The following is a 25,649-nucleotide window of genomic DNA, read 5'->3' as shown; positions in this document are numbered from 1 at the left end:
TCACAGAGATAACAAAAGTTGACATTTTATTGTATTTTTCTCTCAGCTTTTTTTTCCTTTGCTATAAATGCAAAAGGCATCACAATATTTGGTGAACATTTTCCTCTTATTCAGTAGTTTCTGAAAACATGATTTTAAATAGTTGTGTAACATTCTCTCATGCAGATGTCCCATAGTTCATAGTTCATTTAACTTCTCTTTTCCGGTAGGTATTTGAGCTTCTTCCTATTTGCCAGTGTAAAGAATCCTGTGAGAAACATGTTTGCCCCTTCCCTTCCCTTCCTTTCCCTTCCCTTCCCTTCTCTTCTAAGTGTGGGGCACAAAGATGGAAAAGACATATTTTTGACTATAAAGAGCTAGCAATTTAGTTACTACTTAGGAGGCAAAGTCCACACGAAAGATAATAATTAATACAAGGCAATAACTAGCCCCAAGGCATGAAAGGTGGACCAGCACATGTTGTACAGAGACTTGACACTAAAAACTGTTGATTTATTTTTATTTGCAAGAGCTGAGAGTTTGGGCCACTGATGATGTGTGATCCAAAGTGTGGTGTGGATTTATAATAAAACAGAACTGGTTTCAACTTCTAGCTCTGCTAATTACGATCAATTTCAACTTGGACCAGTCACTTTCCTTTTTGTGACCTCAGCTTTCTTATCTGTAAAATGGGAACAATAACCTCAATATTACAGAGGGACATTAAATGAGATGATGAACTTTTAATGGACTTAAGAGTACTTTTTAATATTAACAATTATTATAAATGGAACAATTCCAGATGAATGCCTGGCATTCTGGCATTTTGATATTCTTCTTTTTTAAAAAAATTAGAGACAGATCTGGGCATGGTGGCTCACGCTTGTAATCCCAGCACTTTGGGAGGCCAGGCGGGCGGATCACCTGAGGTCAGGAGTTTGAAACCAGCCTGACAAATATGGAGAAACCCCGTCTCTACTAAAAAAAAAAAAACAAAATTAGCCAGGCATGGTGGCACATGCCTGTAATCCCAGCTACTCGGGAGGCTGAGGCTGGAGACTCGCTTGAACCCGGGAGGCAGAGATTGCAGTGAGCTGAGATTGTGCCATTGCACTCCAGCCTGGGCAACAAGAGTGAAACTCTATCTCAAAAAAAAAAAAAAAGAGAAATTAGAGACAGGGTCTTGCTGTGTTGCCCAGGCTGGTCTCAAACTCCTGGGCCCAAGCCATCTCAAGCCATCTGCCTGCCTTGGCCTCCCAAAGTGCTGAGATTATAGGCATGAGCCACTATGCCTGGCCTTGATATCCTTTTACAGCCACTATATAATAAAATAATGTACAACACAGACATAGACATAGACATAGACATAGACATAGATTTTTGGCCTTCAGAATTTGAAACAGTAGAGCAACAGGGAGTTTGGGGCCGCAGTAAAATGTTCAAGAATTGTTATGTTCTAAAGTGGAAGCCAACCCCCCCAAAAATGAAAAGTGTATGTGTCAAATGCTATATCCCATTCTCCCTTTTAAATGGTTTTGCATCTAGCATATTACAGGTCAGTGCTCCAGGGACACTAAATGGCTTGTTGGCAGAACAAAATGTTGGTCTCACAGTGCTTGTGTGTCCTCCAGCACCAGGAGGAGATGCGCTGCAGCTTGTCCTAAGGTAGATGGAAGGTTGTACCTCTTTCTTGTCAAAAATGAAATTGCATGAAATTCTTCATTCACTGTGCAAGCAGAGAAGCTGAAAGTATAAGTAGAATGGAAAAACAATCTTTCCTTCTTAAGGTCCTGAGAAAGAGAAAGTCTTTGTTGTCAGGAGAAATAAAGCTGGAATTGGGTAGCATGGAGCACTAATGATAGTAACCAGTGTTATTAGTTCTTTGTGTAAATGTGTGTGGAGCACGTTTAGGAGGTAGAAGTGGGTTGTGTGGAACAGAAATATGGATGCCCACATTTTAGTCAGGAGAGGCTGATGCATGGAGAGGAGATCCTGAGATTGGCAAAGGGAGAGTGGGCCTGAGAGAGGCCCAGGAATCCTTGGGCTGGAGTGTACCAGGACCAACGCTCTGGGGCTGTGTGGGGCGGGACAGAGGAGAGGGCAGGCTGGAGCCAGAGAAGGTGTGAGGGTGTGTTTGAGTTGGCAAGTGGGTGTGGGAGTGGGTATGAGTGTATGTGTGTGTGGGAGTGGGTATGAGTGTATCAGTGTGTGAGAGGATGTGTGTGTGAGAGGATGTGTGTGTAAGTGTATGAGTGGGTGTATGTGAGTGTGTGAGCAGATGTGTGTGTGTGAGAGGGCGTGTGTGTGTGTGTGAGAGGGCATGTGTGTGTGTGAGAGGACGTGTGTGTGAGAGGATGTGTGTGTGAGAGGACGTGTGTGTGTGTGAGGATGTGTGTGTGAGGATGTGTGTGTGAGAGGATGTGTGTGTGAGAGGATGCACGAGTGTGTGAGCAGATGTGTGTGAGTGTGTGAGGATGTGTGTGAGTGGATGTGTGTGTGTCAGAGGATATGTGTGTGTGAGAAGATGTGTGTGTATGTGAGAGGATGTGTGTGTGAGTGTGTGAGAAGATGTGCGTGTGTGTGAGAGGATGTGTCTGTGAAAGGATGTGTGTGTGAGAGGAGGTATATGTATGTGTGTGAGAGGATGTGTGTGTGAGGATGTGTGTGTGTGAGAGGATGTATGACTGTGAGTGTGTGAGAGAATGTGTGTGTGTGTGAATGTGCGAGAGGATGTGTGTGTGTGTGAAAGGATGTGTGAGACGATTTATGTGTGTGAGAGGATGTGTGTGTGGGAGAGGATGTGAGTGTCAGTGTGTGAGAGGATATGTGTGAGTGTGTGAGAGAAGATATGTGTATGTGTGTGAGAGGATATGTGTGTGTGTGTAAGGATGTGTGTGTGTGAGAAGACGTGAGTGTGTGAGAGGATGTGTGTGTGTGTGAGAGGATGTATAAGTGTGTATGTGAAGACGTATATGTGTGTGTGTGGATGTGTGTGTGTGAGAGGATATATGTGTGAAAGGATGTGTGTGTGTGAGATGTGAGTGTGTGAGAGGAGGTATGTGTATGTGTGTGAGAGGATGTGTGTATCTGTGTGAGAGGATGTGTGTATGCATGTGTGAGAGGATGTGAGTGTGTGAGAGGACGTGTGTGTGAGAGGATGTATGAGTGTGAGTGTGTGAGAGGATGTATGATAGTGAGTGCCGGAGGATGTATGTGTGTGACTGTGTGAGGATATGTGTGTGTGAGTGTGTGAGAGGATGTGTGTGTGAGAGGATGTGAGTGTGTGTGAGAGGATGTGAGTGTGAATATGTGTGAGATATATGAGTGTGAGTGCGTGAGAGGATGTGTGTGTGAGTGTTGTAGGATGTGTGAGTATGTGTGAGTGGAGAATGTATGCATGTTTGAGTTGTGAGAATCTATGAGTGTATGTTTGTGAATAATGGTGTACATGTTTGTCTAATCAAAGGAAATCTCATGTTTGAGACCACTAGTAAAGGATTTCTCCAAACTTTAGGATTCCTGGAATTTTAGCCAGCAATATTCTCTGATATCAGCTTTACTGTGTTGGAGACACTTTCTCTGGAGCAGCTGCATAGAACGGTGTTGGTGCAGAAATCTGGAGGCAGCCTGCTGGGAGGTCTTCTCTGTGTGAACCTGGGGAAATAACCTCTCTGTCCCTTAGTTTCCTTGTCTCTGGAATGTGGATGACAAGAATAGTTCCTACCTTATAGGGTAGTTGTGAGGGTTAAATAAATGAGTTAATACACCTAAGGCATTTAGCATGTTGCCTGGCACATAGTAAGTGCTAAATAAATGTTAATTGTCATCAAAGTGTTGGGTAAAGGCAAACTTCATGGCCATTCTGGCTGTCATTTAAAAACTACTTAATGTTTGATTAAAATAGTCACATCAAAGGTCGAAATATATAACAAAATGAAACGTTTCTTCTCACCTGTATCCTCCATTCCTGCAGTTCTCACACTCCTATAAACATGTAACCACTGGAATTAGTTCTTTGGGCAAATTTCTAGAAATACTTGATGCTGTAATCCCAGCGCTTTGGGAGGCCGAGGCGGGCGGATCACAAGGTCAGTAGATCGAGACCATTCTGGCTAACACGGTGAAACCCCGTCTCTACTAAAAATACAAAAAAAAATTAGCCGGGTGTGGTGGTGGGTGCCTGTAGTCTCAGCTACTTGGGAGGTTGAGGCAGGAGAATGGCGTGAACCCGGGAGGCGGAGCTTGCAGTGAGCCAGGATCGCCCCACTGCACTCCAGCCCGGGTGACAGAGCGAGACTCTGTCTCAAAAAAAAAAAAAAAAAAAAAAAAAGTAAGAAATACTTTATGCATGTAGAAGCAAACACAAACATATCTCCTCCTTCTTACACAAATGACAGTATATTATGCATATTGTTTCTATACTTTTCCTCCACAAACATAACGATGTGGTGATCTTTCTACATTCTTACAGAATGAACTTCCTCATTATTTTTTTTTAAAGCTGCATAGTATTCCGTTGTTTGGATACACCATAACTCAGCTACTTATTTTCTTTTGACGGACATTTAGGTTGTTTACAACGTCTTCCAAACTGTCTGACACGATGTTTTTACAGCCCAAATACTGCGCAGAGCCGTCTGCATGAAACATTTCGAGATTATCCATGAACTATGGAGGAGCCGAAAAAAGTTCTTGTATCCTCTCTTTATCCCCCCTTTTTGCTGTAGTAAACTGTAATCAGTTCAGCCAAGAGGGTCTTATGGGATTTGGGCTTTGTACCATCAACATTCATTAAATAATGCTGGAATTTGTTCCTGCCACGGATGAAAACTTAAGCCAGTTGGTAATAACTTACACATTTGCTGCCTGAAAAGGAGCAAACAGCCGGTAAGGGTGACTAACGTGGACAATCCGGTCACCCTTTCCCAGCACGGTGTCCACTCACCAGCAGAGGGCTCTCTCCTTTTGGGAAAAATACAAATGTCTCCGGGAAAGGTTTTAAACTTCACACCCGGGCACCGAGTGTAGTGTTTGTCTTCTCTGTAGTGGATTGGTGTGTGGCTCCCTTGAATATTTAGGGATTAGCTGAATACTGAATTTGTCTGTGTTTTGAGTGTGTTTATGTGTGGGGTGTTGTGGAGAGGAAGAGAGTCCAGTATTCCCCAGAGGTCTGAGGAGAAAGCCTGTGACTTGACCTAGAACCAGGGATTATAGTTTTTCCCTTCTTTAGGGTATGAGGCTTCCTGTCCTTGTCTTGTGTTTCAAGATTGGAAACCACACACATATATCCCAGTTTTCTGGGATATGCTTGTGAGATGATCGGGCCGTAAACCCCTGTTTATATGACCCCTGGTGACTGCTCTTTCAGGTTAGTGCTCCCAAAAAGTCAGGTGAAAATCTGTCTTATTACTTTAAAGGGGAAGAGGAAAAGCACTGACCACTCCCCTACCCCAACCTTTTTTTTTAAGGACAGAGACTCACTCTGTCACCCAGGCTGGAGTGCAGGGGCGCCATCTCAGCTTACTGCAACCTCTAACTCAAACAATCCTCTCACCCCAGCCTCCTGAGAAGCTGGGACTACAGGCACATGCCACTATGCCTGGCTATTTTTGTATTTTCTGCGGAGGCGGGATTTCAGTATGTTGCCCAGGTTAGTCTTGAACTCCTGGGCTCAAGCGATCCACCTGCCTCAGGCTCCCAGAGTGTTGAGATTACAGCTGTGAGCCACCATGCCCAGCAGTCAGTGCTGACATTAATTTAGCATTTCCTGAGGTAGTCTAGTGAGGTTAGGCCACTGAGTCCTACTTCTCTCCATTCTCATTGGGTTGATATTCCTGCCCTTTCCATCCCAAACAGTGCAGTTCAGGAAACCAGGCTGAAGAATGTGAAGTATATCGCCCAAAGTCAGACACGGAGGAACGACTGCTTCGGAGCTAGCAAGTTCCTGAGCTGCAATTGCACCACTGACCTGTAGAATCCAAACTGTTTTGTACCAGAACAACTCCTTCCCTGCAGGAAGCAGGGGGTGCACGGCTGAACTCTGGTCTGAGAAGGTTGAAGTCACTGATTCAGCCCCAGCAAGGAAGTTTCCCTTTGACTTCTGACCTCTGGCCCTGTTTGAAAACCAACTCAAATCGTTTTTCTTTTTCAGGTAAAGATAAAATGATGCCATGAATTTCTATTTTCTTTTATTCAGGGCACACCTAGGCTAATATTGAACAAACTTCAAGGAAATGGAAGACACAAGGGGTTTGAGAAACTGAATGTAGAGCCTGCCTCTTGGAAAATGATCCATTCCCAGATCTGAGTTATTAGGGCAGGTGCACAGAGCACCTGCACACTGGGCGATTGCCCAGAGGTTCTCCAGCTAGAGGGAGTGGAAGGCCCCAAACTGGTGGTGTCACCCAGACCAAAGCTGGCCTCTCGGTCTTAATTTTTTTTATGTTTTATTTTTTGAGATGGGGTCTCACTCTGTCACCCAGGCTGGAGTGCAGTGGCACGATCACGGCTCACTGCAGACTTGACTTCCCCAGGGCAAGTGATCATTGCACCTCAGCCTCCTGAGTAGCTGGGACTACAGCACACAGCACTACACCCAGCTAATTTTTTTGTATTTTTTGTAGAGGCAGTATTTCACCATGTTACCCAAGCTGGTCTTGAACTCCTGGGCTCAAGCAATCCACTTGCCTCAGCATCTCAAAGTGTTAGGATTACAGGCGTGAGCCACCATGCCCAGCCCCTGTCTTATTTTGATTGGAGAAAGAAGCAGCACAGAGCGAAAAGAAAGGGTGAGGCAGGCTGTTTAGATGCTCATCAAATGAGCCCTACAGGTGCTTTTTAACACCGTTCCTTGAATTTGCACAGACAAGGAGCAGACTACTGCAAACTCACTAGGTATTATATAACTAATTTAGATAACTCTTCATCTTTTAAAACTCAGAAACACCTGTTACACTGATTTTAAAGTCAGTCGTACTAGGTTACCTCACAGGATTTTGAGAAATGGTTTTCTCTTGATTACTTCTTTTCCGCTCACAATGTTACACACCTGTCAAGCATGTGGCAACAATATTTGTTCAAATCTCTCTGGAGTTAGAATAAAATTATGTGCAAGTTTCTACTGAAAAAGAATTATTCAAGAAATGAATGTTTAAAAAAGCAGTTATGATTGATCCATTTCCAAAGTATTCACATTGATGGTGATATGGTTTGAATTTGTATCCCCGCCCAAATCTCGCATCGAATTGGAGGAGGGGCTTGGTGGGAGGTGGTTGGATTATGGGGGTGGATTTCTCCCTCGCTGTTCTTGTAATAGTGAGTGAGTTATCAAGAGATCTGAGGCTTTAAAAGTGTGTGGAACTTCCCCTTTTCTCTCTCTCTCTCCTGTGACCATGTGAAGAAGCTGCTTGCCTCCGCTTCACCTTCCACCATGATTGTAAGTTTCCTGAGGCCTCTCAGTCATGCTTGCCGTTAAAACTGTGGAACTGTGAGTCAATTAAACCCCTTTTCTTCATAAATTACCCAAGCTCAGGTAGTTCTTTATAGCAGTGTGAGAATGGACTAATACAGATGCTTAGTTTATGGGTTCTCAAACTTAAGCGTGTGTCTTGAAACACAGATTGCTGGGTTCCATCTCCAGAGTTTCTGATTTTTAAAGTCTGAGGTGGGCCCTAAATTTTGCAGTTTAAACAAGTTTGCTGGGGGATGATGATGTTGCTGTTTCAGGGACCATACCTGGGAGTTACTACCTCAGTTACTGCAAGATTGTTAAGCTCAAGATAGTAGAAGTATTGTTGTTTGTCCCTACCCTGCCTTTCCCTTAGCTGGTAGGAAAAGGTCGTAATTAAGACGGCAGGCTCTGAATGCAGACAGAATTGTGTTTGAATTCTTCCTCCAACACTTCAACTACTGTGATCTTGGCTACATTTATTTAAATTCTCAGAACATCAGTTTTCAGGCCTAAAGAATAGAAATAGTAGCATCTAGTTCATAGGGTTGTGTGTCATGAGACAACATATATAATTGGCTTAGCATCTCTTGTATACTATATTGACATCTAGCATATATACAATAAGTGGTAGTTATTTCTAAGAGTTCTTGCATATCTTTTAAGTAGCTTATTAGGTTTATTAAAAAATAGACCAAAATTAAAATAATTAAATGTAAGGCATGGTTACTTTTATTTTATTTTATTTTAATTTTTTTATTTTTTTATATTTAATTTTTTAATTTTTTTCTTTTCTTTTTTTTAAATTATACTTTAAGTTCTAGGGTACATGTGCACAACGTGCATGTTTGTTACATATGTATACATGTGCCATGTTGGTGTGCTGCACCCATTAACTCGTCATTTACATTAGGTATATCTCCTATCCCTCCCCCCTCCCCCCACCCCCCACCCCACGACAGGCCCCGGTGTGTGATATTCCCCTTCCTGTGTCCAAGTGTTCTCATTGTTCAATTCCCACCTATGAGTGAGAACAAGGGCCTGGTTACTTTTAAATAACTGGGGAAGTAGTATTATTTTTAAAATATTATTTAAAAAATCCCACTGATGAAGTACAGCTCTGCCATGACCAATCATTACTATTACTTAGGTCAAAAGAAAGCCCAGAGCCTCTGAACACATCAATACTGAGGAGATGGGGGAACATTTTAGAAAAAAAGATTGCATAGAGGCAGGGGTTGGGTAGTTTTTTTTTTTTAGACAGAGTTTCACTCTTGTTGCCCAGGCTGGAGTGCAATGGCACAATCTTGGCTCACCACGACCTCCGCCTCCTGGGTTCAAGCGATTCTCCTGCCTCAGCCTCCGAGTAGCTGGGATTACAGGCATGTGCCACCACACCCAGCTTATTTTTTTGTATTTTTTAGTAGAGACGGGGTTTCTCCATGTTGGTCAGGCTGGTCTCGAACTCCCGACCTCAGGTGATCCGCCCGCCTCGGCCTCCCAACGTGCTGGGATTACAGGTGTGAGTCACTGTGCCCGTTGAGTTAGTAGCTTTTAAATAATGAAACTCAAAACCTTCCCAGCTGTAGGAACAGGCAAGGCTGTTTTAAGTTTTAACATTTGGTCTTGAAATTCCCACCCCTTGTAAAATTGCATCCCTTCCTCTCCTGACAGTGTAATGGAAATTCCCACTCCTTCAGTTTAAGCCTGTGTGTCTCTAGAATGCAAATTGTATTCTCTAGGAGTAATAGCATAATAATCCAATAATACTAAGTCTTTCAGATTAGATTATATTAGCTTAGCTAGGTGTTACCTTGGAAAGTACAGTGCTTTGCCCTGAGGGAACAGGACACAGAAGAAGCTGACTTGGAGGAAAGGAAAGATCTGGAGTCTTGGGCTCAGGGGCCCTTTGGGCAACCAAGGGCACTGGGGGGCAGGAGAGAACTGCTAGTTAACGATTTAGCCAGCTGCTTGTTCTGCCGGGGAGAGTTCAGCTAGGCTTTCCAGTTCCCTGCAACCTTTAGGTCTAACACAGTTTATTCTAAAGTTGTGCTCTCAAAACTGATTCTCTTTTGTGTTGAAACAGAGGAGGATGGTATTGGCTGACAGTTTTGGTAGCTTCAGTCATACCACTGCATCTTCAGGCCCCTCTCTCCATTTCAAGTTTGGAGAGCCACCCATTCTAAAAAAGAAAAAGAAAACCACTGTTCTACTTGTTCGAGTTAAGCCAGGCCAAGCAGTTGGCGGCTTTGGCGGGGCATTTAGGCAGAAATAACCCACTGAGTTTTTCCCTCTTCTCCACTTCTAATGATGACTAAGTCACCTGAAGCAAACATTATACAAACCTTATCCTAATATCATGGGAAATCCTCAGACAACAGAAAGATAAGACTTACTGAGGAGCAAGCTATGACTTTGTTTCATTTTAATAGCTTGTGCTGACTGGGAACCTTAAAACAAATGCCATGGAATGTTTTCAGTGATATTTTCCTGGCTAATATATCAGATGGATTAGAGCACAAGGCTTGCTCCCTACTTTAACAGCCACACATAAAGTTTGCCTGACTCTATGACAGAAGCACCGTGCATCCCACATCACGTTGTAAAGAGGGAAGCCCAAGTTTATTTTGCAGCCCCTTTCAGGTCCTCGGGAGTTGCTGCAGGCTGGTTATAACCTGCAAGGAGTCCTCATTTCTTTGCCAGCTTTTGGTGGCCAGGTGGCCTTCCATGCTGAACCTTAAGTAAACTAATGTCCACTTGCAATGCCTTGTGACACAATGCTGCCGGATGACAAAGGACAGGGACAGGGCTGAGTTGGAGTCTGACTGGTCTGGTTTTAGGCATCAGCCCTCCTCTGTCCTCACTTGACAGATGGGAGGGCATGCAGGGAGGATCATCTCATGGCCATTGTGCTCAGCTCATCTCAGCTCACTCTGGGTCTGTGTTTGGAGGGTGAGACAGTGTTGTGGCCTGTGGAGGGGACTTGGCAGAGGGGGAGAAGATGAAGAGGATGTGCTGGGCCTATTCACAGAGGGGCTAAGCGCTGCAAGGCTGTGTGCATATTATAAGACTATATTGGGCCAGGCATGGTGGCTCACACCTGTAATCCCAGCACTTTGGGAGGCTGAGGCAGGTGGATCACCTGAGGTCAGGAGTTTGAGACCAGCCTGGCCAACATGGTGAAACCCCATCTTTATTAAAAATACAAAAATTAGCCAAGCATGGTGGTGCATGCCTGTAATTCCAGCTACTTTGGAGGCTGAGGCAGGAGAATTGCTTGAACCTGGGAGGCAGAGGTTGCAGTTAGCCGAGATAACACCATTGCACTCCAGCCTGAGCAATAAGAGTAAACTCTATCTCAAAAAAAAAAAAAAAAGATTATATTAATATAAAATATAAATGTTCAGAAATAATACTAGAATTAGAGGATTAGAATATGAATCATTTAGTGGCTCCTGGTACTATTGCATTTATACATTTTTAAAATTGTATAACTTGAAGTTGTACAGCATGACGCTTTGATACACATATACATAGTGAAGTGATTACTACAGTTAAGCAAATTGACGTATCCCTTACCTCACAGGTACTTTTTTTGTGTAATAAGAGTACCTCAAATCTCTCTTAGGAAATTTCCAGTATATAATACAATATTATTAAGTATTGTCTTCATGCTGTACATTAGACCGCTAGACTTATTTATCCTGCACAACTACAACTTTGTACTCTTTATGTTACATCTCCTTATTTTTCCCAGCCCTGATAACCACTTTTCTGCTGTTTCTATACACTTGATGTCTTTTTTCAGTTTCCACATATAAGTGAGGTCATGAAGTGCTTTTCTTTCTGTGTCTGGCTTGTTTCAGTTAGTCTAATGTCACCTAGGTTCATCCATGTTTTTGCATATGGTGGCCTCTCTGGTACTGTTATATTCAGCTCCAAGAGTCCTCTGAGCACTTCTAGAAATAAGTTCCCCAAACCCAGGTCTATACAAAGAAGCCTCATATTAGCTCTGGAAGGACACTGAACAGCGGGATTAGATTGGGGGTTAGGCCTAGTGGTCTACAAGGTTCTTGCCACCTCTAAGATTCTCTGAATTATTCCAGGCTTGTAAGATGAACCTTTCTAAGCACCTTTGCAGATAATTCTATAAATAACATTGCTTACAATTGCTATATCTCCATCTTGGAAAATGCTGTCTTGGTGCCTGAAGTTTCTGCAGAAATAAGCACGAATGGGCTCTGTTGGACAAATCTTTTAGAGAGACTGAAGGCAATTTGTTTGAAGTCTTCATGCACTGTTAACTGGATGTGACCCTTACATGCTAAGAAGGTTGGGCAGAATGTTATTGCTCTTGATTAATTCTCCCTCCAGGAGGAACCTTTTTATTTAAAGTATGATGGTTCATGCTTGTCAGAAGAAACATGTTCTATAAATCTCGAAGAAGGAAAAGGTCACTGAAATGGCTTTCTATGTGCTTCTTAGAATCAAGTCTTGCTAATGACATAGGTTGAAATTCATAAGGATTGGTGAAAGTAGGTTTTCAACAGAAACATTTTATTTACTGCAAAGAAGAGGATCACTCCAAGTCCAAATTCTTGCCTGTTATATTACTCTCCCTGGAGACCATCTACCTCGACATCAAAACTTCTTTCAAAAGTTTAGGAATAACAACGGCCACTCAGACTATATGTATTGTTACGATGATGCGTATATATACAGTCACGATGAGGTGGATTTTATTGATTCAGTTTTGTGGATGGAGCTCGGAGAAGTATCTTGTCCAAGGTGTCCTAGCAAAGGAATCCAAAGTAGAGGACTTTTTTCCACAAATCTACGCCTTCTCTTATGTTCCTTTGGCTCTGGTCATTCTACTTCCTTCCACCATCTCTGGCTCTCACCAACATTAACCTAATCCTTTAGGCAAACTGCTTGCTGGCTACCATGATCCTCCTAGATTTCTGTGTTTTCAGACATTATAGCTTCCCCTTGCTATTGCAGAAGAAAAGCAACTTCTCCCCAGCTGTTTCGTGAACTTTCCTCTCTAGGAGTTAGTTTCCCCCTCTGTAAAAGGGGGCTAATGGCCAGGAATCATCTTGCCTGTTATCCCCTCTCTTCCACCTCAGTCGGATGGCCCTCTCACCAGGCTCTGTGAGCCCAGCCTCTGATACGATTCAAGAGCAGGCGATGCTCTGGGCAGGAAGGACATAAAGCCCAGGGCTCAGAAAGCATTCATTCCTTATTCTTAAATGCTTATCTAGATGCTCTTATTGTTGCTGCCTGTAACTTATGGCTCAGTTATTCCCGGCCAGTGCCCCCAACCTTCTGTTGCTTTCTTTCTCCTAGTCCCTAAATCTCATCTGCACCACTTAGCAGATATGTGACCTTGGGTAAATAGCATAACTTCTTTGGGCCTCAGTCTTCTCATCTGTAATATAAAATAGGTTGATAATATCTGTCTTGCAGAGATTAATTGTGTAGACTTAGTTAGTATTTTATAGAAAAACATCTGACACATAGTACAAATAGTAAAATGGATGCATAGCCCATTTTCATTTCAATTTTTCTTGATTTTGGCCCTACAAGCAATAATCTTTAAACAGTAAATAATCACTAGATCATCTTTTAAACTCAGTCTACCCAATTAGACCCTCAAGCCTCTTCATGTTTCTGTCTCCATGTGCTAATGTGCGTTTTGACTCCACAGGGACCCTGGTCCCAAACCCTCACTGCTTTTGATGCTAGTGGTTTTGGGGCCTGCTCCCTCTTCCTTCTACACCCTGTCTTGCTTTTCTGTGTCTCTGAGGCTTACCTCCATACCATTTGTCTATGTCCTTCTCGCTACTATAGCCAGGTGCTGACTATAATAATACCTGCTTTGCATACCTCAGGGATTATTGTGAGGATCAAAGGGGATGATTAACATGTTGTAAGTGCTTTGAGAAGGAAGATGGGCTGTGCCACATGGGTTATTATGATGATTATCACTCCTGGACTATCTTCAGATGACTAAAAATATCCACATAGTGTGGACCTTCTCAGCATATTCTTATCTCTCTTGGACTTCCCTGCACTGGCTGAGAAGCCTGACAGTTTAAAGCAACTGAAGAACTTGCTGGTAGACAGCAGCATTGGGGGTAGAGAATGCCTGGGTAATGAATTATCTTCTTTAGGGCCCCAACGGGAAATCTGGTACCCTGGAAAGCGTTAATTTACCTCACTTGAGTGAATGCTTTAGACCCAGCAAGCATTTCATTTGCCCAGGCAGCCCATTGTGATGATGACATTAAATAATCATTATCATTACGTGGAAATTCCATCACCTTGGGGATTTAGAAAGTGTTTCTCAAGCCATTTATACATAAGCCACCAAAATGAGCAGAATGTTCATCTAGAAGAAAGTATTTGTGAAGAAAACATTTGTTTGTAATTGTCAGCATTTGGCAAAAGCAGGGAATGAAAGAATGAAATGAACCACAGCTTTGGATTCCTTCCAGTGTTTTTTTTCCAATCCCAAATTGTCAGACTAGTGAGGGAAGTCTTCCTGTCATGGACCCTGAGCTCTGGGGGGGAGAGTAAGAGACTTCAACTTCCTTACCCTCTCCATCCAGGAAGTCATTTCCAAGGGAGCTGTCTCCAGGGAAAAGCAAGAGCCCATTGGCCAATATTTATTTATAGTCGTATACCCTGTAAACTTGTCTTCTTTTAAAAATTAAGAGCAAAAAAGTAGTTTTGGTTCTTGTTTGTTTGGACCACCTCCAGACAGTCATATCTGTTTTCTTTATTTCTGTGCTAGTTGCTCAACATTGTAGGTCTTGATTGAATTGGTTTTATTCCTAGGTCCTCCCTTATTATTAATGTTCTTATTATTGGTTAGTTCTTCTATGTTTGCAGTGTCCTTGACAATCTTTTTTTATTAGCTGTTCTTTATAACAACTCAGTGAGGTGGATCAGCCTGACTGAATATTTATCCAACAAATTGTCCAACATTTTCTTCTGTTGGCTTTGGTTAGGATTTATTGTAATCTTTTTTTTTCCTTTCTGATAGTCATCCTTCTGCAAGAAACATGTTTCATGCTCTTTCTTGCAGGGTTACGTGAGCCAGGGGCGCGTGTCATCTGCTTTCAATTCATGTTTAGTTTCTTCCTCCCCTTCCTGGCTTTCTCACCCTCCTCAAAGTTATTGTTGTTTCTCCTGGTCAGGCAAATGGCGCTCAACTAATCTAAGGCAGGTTTGAGCAGAGGGCTTCATTTTTGATTTCTTGGCATTTGGGTGCATCTCTAAGTGACCACAGGCTGTCAGCAATTCAGCACATGGTTTGTTACCAAATAGGCCGTTGCTGCTAACATTCTGTGGCTGTCGTTGCTGTGGCTGGATGGATATTAGCTCTATGGTGAACCGCTGGAATGTATGAAGAGAGAGGTCTCAGGGATGGTAGAGAATTGGTACTGTAGCAAGAAAGGATACCAATTCCGATCACCCAATAAATATCCCTGTCTTCTGAAACCCACCGTCATCATCACCTTTATCACCAGCAGCCCTTCCCCCACAATAGTGGCTACCCTCAGCCTTGCCATCACCATCAAAACCATTTTATTATGTTTCTATCTATGCATGTATACTTAGACATCCTTGTAGCCTAGATACTTATAAGTAAATTGGACCCCAATACCATTTTGAACTTTGAATTCTTAATATGTCTATTTTCCTTCTTCTGCCTACCACTATACTTTTATATTTCTCAATTGCACTTTTATCTTATTGTAATCATTGTTGACTTGTTTTTCTCATCCACTTGACTCTGGACTTCCTGAGGGTACAGAATGTATCTTATTCTTTATTTGTCAAGTACTGTGCTAGGCACCGGGGATATCTATGGGGGGAGGTGTCAAAAAGTGTTTGTTGAATGAATATTTAATGTTCTTTTAATTAAATGAAAAATGCTCTGTAAACCATAAAAATGTTTTATCAACCAGTAAGGATGGTACAAATACAACTTCTTTATTTAATTATAATTGCATTACTTTGCCTTTACAGCAATGAAAGATAGATTTAAATCCTATGAGACTGGACAAATACTTGATCTATCAATTTTATAGAACAAGAATGATGGCAATTAGACTGAATTTGGAAGAGGTTAAAAAGGTCAGCCGTGGTTTTTTTTTTGACTTGTTTTTGATGTCTTGCCTGGACACCTGTGGGGATTGAGAGAGCCCGGCAATGGGTGGGAGAATAGCCTCCAAGTATCTCTAAAATTCACTAAAAAAATTCTCAGCCAGGTGCAGGGGCTCACACTTGTAATCCCAGCACTTCAGGAGGCTGAGATGGTTGGATCGCTTGAGCTTAGGAGTTCGAGACTAGCCTGGGCAACATAGTGAGACCTCATCACTACAAAAAAATAAAAATAAAAAATTAGCCTGGTGTGGTGGCATGCCTGTAGTTCCAGCTACTTGGGAGGCTGAGGTGGGAGGATCATGTGAGCCCAGGAAGTCAAGGCTGCAATAAGTTGTGATTGTGCCACTACACTCCAGCCTGGGTGGCTGAGCCAGACTCTGTCTGGGAAAAAAAAAAAATCTCAGCTGCATAAGTGGGTATTTTGGAAAATGTCTTTTTTTTTTTTTTTTGAGACGGAGTCTCATTCTGTCACCCAGGCTGGAGTGCAGTGGCGCGGTCTCTGCTCACTGCAAGCTCCACCTCCTGGGTTCATGCCATTCTCCTGCCTCAGCTTCCCGAGTAGCTGAGACTACAGGCGCCCACCACCACACTCAGCTAATTTTTTGTATTTTTAGTAGAGACAGGGTTTCACCACGTTAGCCAGGATAGTCTCTATCTCCTGACCCTGTGATCCACCCGCCTCAGCCTCCCAAAGTGCTGGGATTACAGGCGTGAGCCACCGTGCCCGGCCCTAGAAAATGTCTTAGTGAGATTGTATTTAATGAGTTCTGGATGTAGATGGTTCTGGAAAGCTATGTATTGTGCTGTGTTGTACCAGATTTAAACCATTGGAACAGGAGTTGCCAAAGTAATCCAATGTAGTTAGCAGTTTGAAAATAGCTCAATGCTCTGGAAATCTACTATCCTTGCCCTTTGAAACTTAGAGGCTGTGAAGAAGGGAAAAAAGTGGGTTCCTTTATTTTTCTCTCTCCATCTACTTTCTCATGGTATGCTGCTCCAAAACAGTGGAGTGGTTATTTCTGCAGAACAAACATTACAATTAGTGATTAAAGAATAAGTTTTACTTATGAGTCTGGCACATTTCTGGTAATTAATAAATACTGACTGAGTGAATAAGTGAATGTAGTTAGCCTCATTATCCCAGCTGTTCAAAAAAATTTAACACTTGCACATAAAAAAGGCCCAGGAATAACTTTACTGGCTTTTACCCAAGGGTACCCAAGGATCAATTGGCAACGGGGGAAGAGCTTTGAGTTTGAGCCAAGTTCACTTGCAAGAAGCAGCTTTTGATAAAAACTCAGTTCTGTTATCAATATTCCTTCAACTTTTTCAGCAGCCCTGGCAAACTCTTTTTGAAAAGCAAATACACTGTAGGCAGAAGCTAAACTGGAAAGTCAGAAGGCAGGTCCCATCCCCAGTTGGGCAGCAGGAAATCCCAAATCAACGCTCTGATCCATTTTGCGGGGGATGGGTTTATAGAAGACCGACAGTACTTCTGAGTCTATGCATAGAGACACTAGACTGATTGCTGGACGTCAACAGAAAATCAGTGTACTAGAATTTACTTGTGTTAAATGAGGTTGCCAGGAGGTTGCACTACAGGATTCAGGCTTTTCATGAGTTATTCTTGTTACTGGTCACTGTTAGAACTTGACTTTTGGATTTAGTTATTCTCTTAAATTGTAGCTTAAAGGCCAGAGGGCCATTTTCCTTCCTTACTGCCTGCTTTTCTGTTCCTCATTTTTATTTTATTTTATTACCATTGATGCAGGTTTCTTTTCTGTATGTGCCATTCTCTCTGTTTGGCAGGAGCTGGCCATCAGAAGATTATTTTCATCTGCTTAGTTCTTTGGGTGCTGAAGATTTAGCTAATTGGGAATTGAATGGAAGAAAGACTCAAGCAGGGGAATGTGTGCATGAAATGGATTTTTTGTTCCTCCGAGGATTTGTCGTAAGCAGACATAAAGTGTCTTTCTCACTCAGACTACCTCCAAGCGTTTTCACAAATCAATTAGCCACTGGCAGGGCAGAGCGAGTGGAGGCGGAATGAGGCATGTCTTGACAGGCAGAGGCTCTGGCTGCTCTCTCTCTCAGGCATGCGGTCCTTGATCAGTAGATAACCATGGTGACACTTCACCTCCCTGGCAACTGTTTCCATTACAATCAGAACTTCAGAGCAAGGGCACAGCTTTCAGGGTCTCACTCCACTCCATTAATAAACAAACACCCACAAGGAAGGATTGGGGATAAGGGAGGTTGGCCATCCCTTTGAGACACGAAGCCAAGAAAAGGAAACAAAAAGAAATCAATCTTTTATTTGCTCACTTTGACTCCAGAACACTTATGTATTCTCTGGATGTTTCTGTCGTTGACTAATGTGGAACCTGAGAGTTTCTCCCAGTTCATTAGATGGGACCAGTGAAGCACAGCAAAGGATTCTTAATTCTGAGGGGATGAGGCTCTCCACAGGAGCCCTTCCAAGCTTACAAAATAGGTGTGACATGCCTCCTGCCAGTTCCCCAGCAGGCAAAGCCTCCAGCATACTATGCCTTAGGGGCCTGTGAGGTACAGACTGGGGAAGAATCTGGAGAACACCTAAAAATGCGTCCAACTGGGCTGTCAGAGAAATTCTCTGATAGTCACTCTGCAGGAACAAGTAGAGGTTCTGAAATACACGCATCATTTCGGGAACACGTTTTGAACTCTGAGTTCCCAGCCTGTCAGTGATAGGGCTAGACGGGAGGGGTGGAGGTCAGAGGATGGGATAAAAGGGTGACCACTGCAGTAGGTTCAAGAGGGTGAGGGTGAGCCCCATCCTTCAGGAAGCTTGCAGCCGTTCAGACTACTCAGGGAGCCTAGAGTTTGGAGAGAAAAGTGTTTCTTATGTAATAGCTGGGAACTCTTATCTCATTCTTGAGAACAAGCTGGGGGGTAGGTGGCAACTATTTTGGTCTTCTGTTTCACAGTTGGCAGAGCTGAGGTACAGGGAAAGGAATTGGTGTGTCTTAGCCCACTTAGCCAGATGTGCATGTGAAGAGAGTTCCTTTAATGCCTCTCCGCAGTTCCTGGAGGAATGTCCCCATCCTCCGTCAATGCCATTTACAACTCCTACTCCAAGCCCCATGGCTGCCTCATAGAGAGTGGGAATTTACAGCATCACTGAGGTTACCTGAGAGACTTGGAATCCATAGACTTGACCTTGAATTCTGGCTCTTCTACTTACTAGCTCTGTGGTCCTGGCCAAGTTATTCAATCTCTCTGCAGCCTCAATTTGCTCCTCTTTAGAATGAGGATGACAATAGCTACAGCACAGGTCATTACAAGAATTAAAAGTGTTGGAAAGCATTTAACCCAGTGCCTTGTATAACTCAGTGAATGTTAATTGGATCTGAATTTAATGAAGAAATAAAATGAGCCCAGATTTCCTTCTCTGACTTCTTTTGAGCTGAGGAAAGAGCAGGTTCCAACATACTGACTGCTCACAGATTTCTCCATACCTGTGATTCTCAAAGTGTGGGTGCTGGCCCACCCAGTATCAGGCACCTGGGAACCTGTGAGAAATGTGAATTCTTAGGCCCCATCCTAGACTTAGTGGGTGGTGAAGGGTAGCAATCTATGTTTCAAAAAGTCCTCTAGAAATCAAACACTGCATGTTCTCACTTATAAGTGCGAACTGAATAATGAGAACACATGGACATATGGAGGGGCAACACACACTGGAGCCTGTTGGAGTCAAGGGTGAGGCACGGAGAGCATCAGGAAGAAGAGCTAATGGATGCTGGCCTTCATACCTAGGTGATGAGATGATCTGCAGCAAACCAGGATGACACGTGTTACCTGTGTAACAAACCTGCACATCCTGCACATGTACCCTTGAACTTAAAGGTTGAAGGAAAAAAAGAGTCCTCCAGGTGATTCTGATCCACACTTAAGTTTGAGACTCATTGTCCTAAATATTAACTTCAAAGTGGCAGGAACAAAACAACTATGGAAACATCACGCATAATTATTGTAAAACGTGGCTGCTACAGCTCTTTCTTTGACAGCTTGGTCTTAGGCATGTATTGGTGGTACATCTACATCTGTCATGTCTTTGTGGATTTGACGAGAGAAGCGAAGAGTATTTGCTAAAGCTGACCAGCGCTCTGAATTTTTAAGACATCCTGCATTTCCTCCTACAGGGGATGGAATTGGCAAAAGAATATTGTGGGTCTACATGAGCACGCAGCTGATAGAAGAAACTGTCAAATGCAATCTAAAAGAACACAGTCCTTGTAATGTAAGAGTGTGCAGAGACAGAACACATCTTGAACTAAAACACTAAGGGAGGTATGTGCTTAGACATATAAACTCTGGGAGAAGCTGCTAAATTTGTTAGATATTCAGAAGGATGCTTAGGGTGTTGACAAGGATTGAAATGATTTTGAAACTACTTTGAAAGCTGAATATGCACTGTAAAGTTTGGATATTTTAGAATTGTAGAGAAGATCAACTTTTCATCTTTCCAATAGGTGGTAGGAGGTTGTGTCTCATGACTGATTCCTCATTTATACCATGTACTTCTTCACAGGGGGTTCTGGAGATCCTCTTAGCAACAATATCTACTATTTCCTCCTCCCTTTGTGCCTTGATTCTGCACCTTTTCCACCACTTTTATTCCTCTCTGGAAAAGTTTGGAACCACCTCCCGCCACCTGCATTTTCCCGGGGGGAAGCATTGGTCTAGTTGCCTTACCAGAACCTGACAGCATAGAATATTTAAGTCCAGAAAGGTTTCTTATCGGTCTGTAATTCAACACTCTCATTTTACTGATGACAAAATTGAAGCCCAGAGATGGAGTCTCCTGATTCCAGGTTTGATGCTCTTAAATTATTCTCTAATAGAAGTGTCTTCACTGAGTCTGCATGCTTAGTAATCACAGGGTATGGCAGGGAAAGGGGGAGGCATGGACTAAGACGCCTTCCCTTCACCCCTAGTTTCTCCGATGTAATACCTGTTAAAAAAGGTCAGTCTATATGTGGGTCAGTATTGTAACTTTCCACTTTCATTTAAATAAGTGAGGAATGTGGTATTTGGCTCATTTTAAATTATGGACACTAGGAAATGGGTGTAAGTCAAAACAGAAAAAGTCCCAAATAGCTTCTAGTTTATCTTTTTGATGAAGAGCTCATTATTGGCAAACCATTAACTTTTAATTGCTGCCAAAGTCATGCTGTTCACTTACATGGGGAAGAGTGGGTGGGACCCAGTCCTTGACATCATATAATTTCCTCATAGCACTTGAATTTCTAGAGAAAATCACTATTTTCTCCCTATATGATAGCTTTAAAGTAGGAACAAAATGTTCCTCTTTGGCTTTGGAACTAGGAATATCAGATGGTTGCTTAATATTCCTTAAATTTTGCATGACATTCTTCATGCTGACATTCTGAAGTGCCTAGACAATAAGTCAGATGATTTCTTAGATGTTCAGGGAACAGCGCATGCAGCGCCAGTACACAATTTTTCAGGATAATGGGAGAAAACCTTGGCTTAGATTACTTCAAGCCAGGCAGATCATCAGAATAAACAAAGTTGTGTGTGTGTGTGTGTGTGTGTGTGCCCGTGTGTGTGCATATGTGTTTCAGCTTCATTTTCTTTCTGACTCCATAAGGGACTACTCTGTGGTAAGGGCATACTTGAATATTCACTGTGTATTAATAATATTTTAAACTGTACATACATTAGTTGACTTTATTGTGTGCTGGTACTTGTGCTATGCCTTTAATATCTCATTTATTGCTCAAACTCTCTATGAAAGAATTTTATCCCATTTTATAAACTTGGCAATGTTAAGTAATTTGCCACAGGTCACATAGGAATTAAGTGGGAAAGTCAGGATTTGAACACAGATTGTCTGAAAGAAAAGGGAAGGGAGGCTTCAGGAGGGGATGGCTGAAAGGAAGAAGGTCAGGAGACACTTGGGGTTTGCCTGTATGAGAGAGGTCTGGGACAACTACTTAACCTTAAACAATATGGCATTTTGGAATGAATGACATTTCCACTCTTGTGCTGCTACCCTCCCTCCAAACTTTCTCTACACAGCAGTAACAGTCATCTTACATGTATATTAGAAAGTGTTGTGCCTGCTTTGACACCCTTCAGTTGCTTCCCATTGCACTTAGAATACAATTCAAAGTCCTTACCTTTGTCTACAAGGCTGCTACAAGATGGCCGATGTCCCGCCCATATTCCTTTTAAGACTTGTTGTACTTGAATACTCGGCAGCTTTCTGCTGTGACCACCCAAAACTCCCCACCTGAGGTTTTCTGGCTAGTAGCAGACAAAAAGTGTCTGAGAGTTAATATCCCAGGAGCAGGTTTCAATCAGTGATGGACAAGAATAGGTGGATAAATAACCCCACTGTCTTGCCGCTCAGGTGGTAGAACTCTGAGGTGTGCTTGGTGCAGTCTCCCATGGGAGTGAGACCCAGCTGCCCACAGAGGTAAACTGCTTGCTAGCATACCGTGTATTGCCTTTCATCCCACCCTGCCTCACTTTCCTGTGCCTTTTCTGTACTTCCTCCAAAATATACTACTTGTGTTCAAATCCTTGTACATGGTCTGATTCAGGGAACCCAACATAAGCCAAAAGTCTGGTCTTGTCTGGTCTGGGCTGCCCACCTCTCCAGCTCATCTAGAGCCACTGTACCCCACAGACTGCTTTCTAGCTGCACTGCTCTTCTTTATGCTTCTAAACATTCTAGGCTGCTTTGTACGTCATGCTGTTCCTTTTGCCTGAATGTTCTGTTCCTATACTTCCCAGGCCCGACTCCTTATCAGTTTGTTTGCAGCTTAAATGCTGCCTCCTCCAGAGACCTTCCCTGATATCCTGTAAAAGAGAGCATGGTCTTGGAGGAGGGAATCAGGCTCCCCTTACTTTGGTCCTAAACAGAGCAGTGTAGATGGTGGAGTGACAGCTGCCTCCTGCCTTCCCCTTTGGCCTCCTGCTTTCTGCATATCTCCTGCCCATGCTGGGTCAGGTTGGGCCCATTCACTGTGCAGTTGGGACTACTACTGAGTGCTCCCAGGTTTAAGAATAAAGCTTAAAATAGGAAAGAGTGATGTCAGGGCTGAGGGGAGAGACATGGAGGCCGGGTACTCAGAAGGTCTGACACACATCAGAGAAAGCCTTGAAATTAAGGAGATATCCTCTAAATCCAATTCTCAGTATCTTCTGAGGTCCATTCAACAAATGTCCTTAAAATCCTATATTGATTTCTCTCATGAATCTTTGTAAGGGGTATTCTTCCATTTGTTTAAAGTTGGCTTTTGTTGTTATTGTTGTTTAAGAGAAATGAAGAAGAAATTACAGGCCTTCTTGTACCTATGTGTTCTATTCTCTTATTAAATAGGCAGTAAAGTATGTTTTTATTTAGTTGTTGGTTTTCTTTTTAAAGGAGCCCAGAACAATTTTTTTTTAAGTGACTTAAGAAGAGACTGTCCTTCTGAGTAGAGGCGGCCTGCCCGTGCATGTGCAAGGCCCAGGTGGCAGCCCCGGCCCTTTCTCCTGTGCAGGACCAACTTCTCTAACTTAGGAGGGAATCTGAGCCCAGAGATGGAGATGTGGTATCCCCACCACTAACAGTTCTAACCTCTGAGAAATGTGTGGATGGAGCACAAAGGTGCCATCTATGAACAGGGAAAGGGGCCCTGGCCAGACACAGAGTTTATTGGTGCCTTGATCTTGGACTTCTCAGCCTCTAGAACTGTTAGAAAGAAATTTCTGTTGTTTATAGGCTACCTAGTTTTTGACAGTTTTGTTGTAGCAGCCTGCATGGACTAAGACAGCTCTAGAGAGCATGAGGGCCAATCTGTCATCTTACCCAGGAGGAGACTGAGGCCTACAGCCATTTAATGACTTATTTAAAGCCACGCTGCTGATTTGTGGCACATGTGGGATAAAAGCAGACTGAATATCGTGGAAAAATTCTTTTAAGCCACTAACTGTCTGAAAGGTTCTTACAATTCTCAGGAAGTTTACCAAAGGGGGTGGGTGTCTGATGAAGACAGTGGGAAATTCACTAAAGTACGGGGTCTGATGAAGACATTTTAGGGAACAGTGGCCTTAGAAAAAAGTACTTTTGCAAAAATTTACTTTAGGCTCTCAAAATTTAAAATTTTCCCACCGAATATTTCTGCCTTTGCAAATGTTTCCAGATTTGTGTTGATTGCTTCTAAACACAGAGCAAAGTACTTATGTGTGGTAAGAATTGATGTTGACCCCAGGATCTTATTTTGTCAAGGCAGGAATGCTGCTTTCTTGATGTTTTCAGAGCAAGTGGTCTTAGATCAATGTTACTGAAGCCTTCAGCTCACTGTCATTTGAATGTTCCTTCTTTTTTTCTGTTAGGGCCTGAAATAACTCAGTCACTAAGGAATTTCATTGAGAAAAAAGACAAAAACAAAACAAATACTTTGTCTTTTGGAATAAATGAATCCTTACAGAAGAGTGGTAAAATGAACATGAGTTTGGATCCGTGGAACCATTATTAAGTAATGAAGACTGAATTCACCTTCTTTGGGCTGAAGTGAAATCGAGATGAAAATCCCTTCAATAATAGATATCTACCCACTCCATGGCCCCTACACCTGCTACTACCCACATCTGCTGCACATGATGGAAACACTGTCATTCATTTGGTTAATCATCAAACTCCCATTGAACACGTACTCCATTATGCACTGAATTATTACATTCTATAATTCCAAGTAGAAGAGACTCTAAGAGCTTGTATTCACAAATAACTTGTCTGAAGAAATAACATCAAAAGAATATGGCATCTCAAATGATTATGAAAATCACCCTTCATAGAAGATGGCGGATTATGTTTGTTGCATTGTTTCTTTAATGGGACTGATAGTTTGTGCTGAATAATTCATGCTATTTGCCCAAGCCCCTTGAAAGTGCTGGCATATCTCTGAGGGACAGCTGGCTGAGATTATGGGACAGACTATTGCCACAGACTTGAATATTGGCAAATGGCCTCTTAGGGATTTTTTTTTGGTAGTGCAGTGTTTGCGATGCTGTCTGTGGAATTATGCAGACCTGGGTTCAAATTCTAACGCTACCCTTTGACTTGGACAAGGGATTTAACCTATTTTAGTCTCAGTTTCCTTGTATGTAAAATGAAGGTAGTAATCCATCCTTATTGGGATTTATACATATAATGTTATAGGAACAGAAATTTCATTGTTTTAATGAAAACTCCTTTTTCAAGGACGTTGGGTCTGGTTAAAGGGAATGTCCCTTTCCTATTTAGTGCCTTGGGTTTGGTTGTGAAAACCTAGCAAGAGGAGTTGAGAGGTAGATGGGTACTGGGAGAGCTCCATTCTTTTTAGAAGAAGAAGAAGATTGGGGTGAGGAGAAGAGAAGGGAGGAGAGAGGCAAGAGGAGTCAGCCAAAAGGAGAGAAACAGGAGGGCGATGAGGCCAACGAATTGGCAAGGTGGTGGTGGTGGGATAAAGGACATTTTAAGAACTGTGGTGCTCCTTGATTTATTCCTGATTTATTAAAATTGTGTGTGTTGGGCCTGGCGCGGTGGCTCATGCCTGTAATCCCAGCACTTTGGGAGGCCAAGGCTGACAGATCACGAGGTGAGGAGATCAAGACCATCCTGGCTAACATGGTGAAACCCCGTCTCTACTAAAAATACAAAAAGTTAGCTGGGTGCGGTGGCGGGTGCCTGTAGTCCCAGCTACTCGGGAAGCTGAGGCAGGAGAATGGTGCGAACTCGGGAGGTGGAGTTTGCAGTGAGCCGAGATAGTGCCACTACACTCTAGCCTGGGCGAAAGAGCAAGACTCCGTCTCAAAAAAAAAAAAAAAAAAAAAAAAAAAAAAAATTGTATGTGTTGCTGTGAGGGGAACTCACCTTCGTTTTTTATGTCCTCAGAGAGTCTACTTGACTTCCTCTGCTCCTGGTCCAGTCTTTGATAAAGTCTGCTAAGCTTACCAGTGTTTCATGAAAGTTAGGTTGTGTGTGTGTTATAAGTGCAAGTGGGTGGAATTC

General features: G+C 42.7%; 1 long non-coding RNA gene across 1 annotated transcript; it reads right to left on the bottom strand.

The window, feature by feature from the left end:
* LOC129059417 (uncharacterized) lies at positions 1–25,649 on the bottom strand. Its single transcript, XR_008525292.2, has 4 exons — positions 25,512–25,649; positions 5,948–6,092; positions 3,932–4,116; positions 1–225 (listed from the first exon to the last, which is right to left on the bottom strand). It is a non-coding gene; the product is annotated as an uncharacterized LOC129059417 (long non-coding RNA).

Source organism: Pongo abelii, chromosome 4, assembly GCF_028885655.2.
Source record: "Pongo abelii isolate AG06213 chromosome 4, NHGRI_mPonAbe1-v2.0_pri, whole genome shotgun sequence".
Taxonomy (NCBI): domain Eukaryota; kingdom Metazoa; phylum Chordata; class Mammalia; order Primates; family Hominidae; genus Pongo; species Pongo abelii.
This window is presented reverse-complemented; position numbering and strand designations above follow the sequence as displayed.